Genomic DNA, 6000 nt, shown 5'->3' on the forward strand with positions numbered 1-6000 from the left:
CATGACCCAGCTGAAATTAATAAGCAAAGACTGAACACAAGGTGGGAGTCAAGAACTCAGTAATGCTTAACAGATCTGTTGGTAATTTGTGATCTGGCTTCCTGAAAGCACACCCGCTCCAAAAATTTCAAATAGTTTTCCCTATATGAAAACAATAAATTATTCCAAAGAAGGACATTTGGAATAATCATTGTTAATCATGCATCAACAGCTGGAACAAGGAAAGAGTTTCTGATATGATGTGTTATTTAAAAGCAATTGTTTCTTGAATACATGAATAGTACATGTTCTCTGTGCACTCTTGTAGATAAGAGTATGATTTCCTAACAGCTTTACCAATAAGTAAAGTAAACTTCAGGAAAACGTAGAGAGTGAAACAATTTGAAGCAGCACACTTTAGGAAAATATTAAATGTTTCTAGCCATATTAGAAGAAAACAGTATTTTCTGTAATATTTATTATTGTCCAAACAAAATAGCTTTTTTTTTCCTTTTTTCTTTCTTTTTTTTTTTTTTTTAATCATTGGAAAACAAGTTTTTCAAGGTTTTAAAACAGATTTCAACCATAGTCTGTAATCAAAGATATAATCAGAACTCCAGGTCACTCTGAAGTAACATTCAGAATTCTTGCTCCCTGAACCTTTACTCTGAAATTATGCACTTTAAGCAGTGTACAATAAAAGCTTCTATAATTCCATTAATTTTTATTTGAAGGCCTTAATATAATGCTGTTTGAGAATACAGAGATAAGAGAAGAAGGGAAAGGAAGGTATGGTGTTTTACCTTTAAAAAAAAAAAAAAAAAAAAAAACCATAAAACTCCAAGTGATGTTCAGCTGAAATTATACCATCTAGACTAAAAAGAACAGCCTTTGATAAAACTTTCTCCAGCCAAGCTTACTCTTTTGCTACTTTTCAACACATGGAGACTGATTTCCCACTAACCTGGCTCCCATACTTTAACTAGCATCTTCATGCCAGTTGCTCCCAGAATAACCCATCAGTATTTTTTTCATCACAACTTCTAAAGTTCTGCCTGTATCTATGCCTGATATGATTTAAGTAATAAAGTTTCCAGCTGCTGGTTTCCTAAAACAAAGCACTATTTTTGCAATGGGAGTGTACAACGAAATAATTAGTATTTTTTCTTTCCTACCTAGGAGAAATGCAAGAATCTTCTGAAGCTTCTTGGAAGCTTCAAATGTCTTCATACAAGCATCATTAATTCAATTATCTACAAAGTATACCTTTCAGTAGGGAAAATATTGACTTTCCTTTTTTCAGTTTTATGTTTATTTCATAGTATCATGCTTCTCCAAAGTTTCATTACAAAAATGAGCTGTGCATGTGAGCTATTGGCTTCCTCAAATTTATTTTGGAAAAGGGGTCTCTGTAGGCAGTCTGTGACTGCACGTTATTGATTTAAGGAACTGGCTTGCTAATTACAGTATTGGAGTCAATCACTTACTTACTATATATTTTTTTGTTTATATTCATGGATATTCTATATTCTCTGCTGTTTCTAACACCACCAAAGTTTGTTGCCTGCAGAAAAGTGTATCCAATCATTAATCTATATTAAAAATGTGTATTCAGATAAGAGTTTTCATTCCTTCTACTTTGTCATTGCATTTCAGGACTTGGAACACAATAAATCCTTCATATGCGTTGAAACAATTTAAGGACACAATACATCATTATTTCACATCCTAGCCAGTGGAAAACCATTTGTTTCTACTACTTGCCACTATTTGCATCAGAGATCACTCCTCAGGGAAAAGGTTTGTAATCTGTTTAGGGAGATTTCTGTAGTATGCTCCAATAAATGCATCAAGTACCTGAGTAGCCAATGGTGATCAATAAACATTCAGAAAATTCACGAGTCTATGCTGTGATGGATATTCGTGAATTTATAATATTTGTCTTGTTCCTCTTTAGAAAGGACAGGAAGATTTGCTTTAATGAAAACATCTGGTTTATTTCTAGTAATTCATCCATCAGTGCAAATTTACTTCATGATGTGAATATTGCAGCCACCAAATGCTTATTTACCCTAGCTTATGAAACTTGCCTATTAGAAATCACGGATTCCGTTCATGTCATTTTTGTTGGTTCAGAACAAGGCTGGGTGGAGTAGGATATGCAGCTTCTTGGCATTTAATTTATTTTTATTTATTTTTATTCAAAGTTAACCCTGAAATCCTCAAAGTCTCTTTTCAGGAAAAATTTTGGCTACAAAATGCTCTTTATTAGAATAGTTGCTCTGCTAGGTCTTTCTAAACCCACATTTAATTTTTGGCTGAACTTCCAAAATTTTTAGGGGAAAAAAATATAAGAACAGAACAAGTAGACAGAAATGTATTGTTTTTGTATGCAATCCCTTCACACAAATGTCAACTAGCTTTAGGTTAGAGACTTCTTAAGTCTTGGACTTTTCTCCCATAAATATCAGGTAACCTGCTACCTGGTATTTAACAGTCCACCTGTAGTTTTGTAATATAAAAAATAATTATTTGTTTATCTTCAAGTCATTCTTGGTTTTACAGATCACTATCATGTACTCTCTGCTATCTCTTTTTCAGACAGACTCCTAGTCTATTTAATCTCTCACAAAGAAGCCATATAGTGGTTTTGATTATTCTTGTCCCTTTCTTCTGTCTTTTCTAGATCTTCTGTGTTCATTTTCATTTGGGGACGTTAAAAGCGCAGACATACAAACAGACTAAAAAGCTTTCCACCTGCACCTGACTGTTTCTTACTTCTTTTTATGACAGTTCACATTTTAACTTTTGCTCAGGTGCTAACTTACAAGGTGATTACTTTGTATGATGTTTTAATGAGCCATTGGTGGCCTTCTATTATGTTGCCATCTGTTTGCCAGTCGACTATAATCCTGTCTGACTGGCAAATGGTTGGCATTGCTCCAAGGTTCATATACTGTTTCATATTTAAGAGCACACTGTGAAATCACCTTGAATATGAATACTGCATCCCCATTTCATCAGATCCCAAATAGCCTATTGCTTACCCATGTATCAAAAATCAGTATTTTGATACAGTGGAATCAGTGGTCATTTTACCACTGATCTGAAAAAATATATGTATACATATATTTTTTAGAAAGAGTTACCTCTTTCAAATTCCCTGCTCACAAACGTGAGCTTCCTTTCATAAATTTATTTTTTTCTGTGTTCTGGTCTTTAAAGGCCCATTTCCAAGGATTCCTATTTTTGTTTTTTCTCAGTACAAATATCAAGCACTGAAAATCCTAAACTGTCTGAAAATGTCATCATCTTAAAGGTCAGTATTACTCAAAAAAAAAAAAAAAAAAAAAAAAGGAATATATAGCAGACTGAAGTTTATAGGGGAAGTTAGTTTGATGTGTATTGCCTCAAGGACTGCTTTGTTACACCTTCTTGCTATGAAGTTTCATGCTATGCATGGAGCAGCTTGCCTTTCTTCAACATGAAAAGGTTTTTGGAAGAAAGTCTGGAGGTTGATTTTCCATTGCATTTAATAGATTCATGGAATCACAAGGTGGTTGAGGTGGGAAGGGACCTCTAGGGTCATCTGGTCCAACCACCCTGCACAAGCAGGGCCACTTGGAGCCAATTGCCCAGGACTGCATCTAGACTGCGTTTGAGTATGTCCTAGGAGGGAGACTCCACAACCTCTCTGGGCAGCCTGTGCCAGTGCTTGGTCACCCTCACAGTAAAAAAGTGTCCTGATGTTCAGACAGAACCTCTTGTCCTCCAGTTGGTGCCCACTACCTCTTGTCCTGGCAAAGAGCACCACTGACAAGAGCTTGGCTCCGTCCTCTTTCCACCCTCCTGCAGGTTTTTACAGACACTGATGAGATCCCCCCCAAGCCTCCTCTTCTCCAAGCTGAACAGCCCCAGCTCCCACGGCCTCTCCTCACAGCAGAGGTGCTCCAGGCATCATCTTGGTTGCCCTCTGATGGATTCTCTCCATCATATCCAGGTCTCTCTTGTACTGAGGAGTAGTACAAGAAGTACTTTGTAGCTGCAGATTGCAGTCACGTTGTCAGTGTCACCAATTAACAACACAAATCTTAAAGGAACCACTGTGGTCAACAGCTATGCTTAAAACTCCCAAACTACTGTTCATATTTGATTGCTACAGCTGAGATGAACACAACATTTTAGATGAAGCCCACTGGAATCTGTAAAATACAGCTGTTGATTAACAAATTGTTAAAAGCCTGGTGTGTGTTGATTCTCTTTGAGCTTTGATGAAGAATAAATATGATTACAGAAGATGCTGCAGCTGTCAAAAGTGCTGTTGGTGGTTCACACTTCAAATAGAAATTCTCAGCACAGTTCAAATATCAGGAACATATGAGAAAGCCACCAGGATTTATCCCAATGTGAATCATCATCATGTGGCCTAAGTAACATATTTTTCTGTCACTTAATGAAAATAAAAGATCTATATTTGCATATGGATCTGTATATACTGGGACTTATCAGTCAAGCGTTGCCAGCATCAAGGTTCTCTTTTCTTGTTTAACTTAATGGGCTGCCACTGTCAATTTCCTTTCCGTACTGTTCAAAGCCAAAGTGCAGCATCCCTTCAATAAGTATCATAAAATCACAGAATCATTAGGGTTGGAAAAGACCTCCAAGATCATCTGGTCCAACCATCCCCCTATCACCAGTGTCACCCACTAAACCCCAAGCACCACGTCCAACCTTTCCTTGAACACCCCCAGGGACGGTGACTCCACCACCTCCCTGGGCAACCTGTCCCAGTGCCTGACTGCTCTTTCTGAGAAGAAAGTAGATCACTTGGGAAAATACCACAGATATTTAGATGCTTGTGAATCTTTCTAAGTTCTTATATCATTCATCTTAAATACTTTAAATAAAGATAACTGTCCTGGTTTCAGTTAGCACAGAATTAATTTTCTTCCTAGTAGCTGGTGGAATGCTGTGTTTTGGCTTAGAATGAGAAGAGTGCTGATAACACCCCGATGCTTTAATTGTTGCAGAGCAGTGCTTATACTAAGCCAAGGACATCTCAGCCTTTGCTCTGTCCTGCCAACGGGCAGGCTGGGGGGTGCAGTAAGAGCTGGGAGGGGACAGACCCAGGACAGGTGACCCAAACTAGCCAAAGGGGTATTCCATACCATCTGACGTCATGCTAAACAATATATAGGGGTGGCTAGCCGGGGGGAGGGGGCCAGACTGCTCGGGGTTAGGCTGGGCATCGGTCAGCGGGTGGTGAGCAATTGCATTGTGCATCACTTGTTTGTACATACTATTATTACTTTCGTATTATCACCATTGTATCATCATTATTATTATTGTTATTATTATTTTGTTATTTTTTTTTCCTGTCTTATTAAACTGTCTTTATCTCAACTCACGGGCTTCACTTTCCATTTCTCTCCCCCGTCCCAGAGAGGGAGGGGGGAGGGTGAGCGAACGGCTGCGTGGTGTTTAGCTGCCGGTCGGGTTAAACCACGACAATAACCAGATACAGTGCATGACAAACTTACTAAGTCACACTAAAGGAGATCATATGATAATTTTGGGTAGTTTCTCAGATTTGCAATGCTTTTCCACACTATCCTGCTAAGTTTGCCTTTGTTACAATCTGAAGAGGAGTGCTTGAGCTCTGCAGGTGTCCTAGAAGTATAACACCGTTTAGTCTGAACATCTGTATGGACCTACCTTAATGCTTGAGAAATTATGTAAGCATCTAAAATCTTGTATGTAACTAGAGACACTTTAGGCCTTGACATCAGTCTCCAAATTGTGGTAGGTTATGTCTTGTACTACTCTAACCTTGGGAGCATCCATGCTCCTTAATAAAAGTGGTCAGGAAGGTCTTATTTTGTGGTCTTGTTCTGGACCTCTAATCAGATTTCTGGAAGACTATGTCCAGGCACTGACCAAGGGACAGTTCTCTTCTAGCCTGCTCCCAAAAAGCACTGTGGGCAATAATCCCCATTTCCACAGTCCCCCAACACTACTCCA

The sequence above is a fragment of the Aythya ferina genome, assembly GCF_964211825.1.
Source record: "Aythya ferina genome assembly, chromosome: 1".
Taxonomy (NCBI): domain Eukaryota; kingdom Metazoa; phylum Chordata; class Aves; order Anseriformes; family Anatidae; genus Aythya; species Aythya ferina.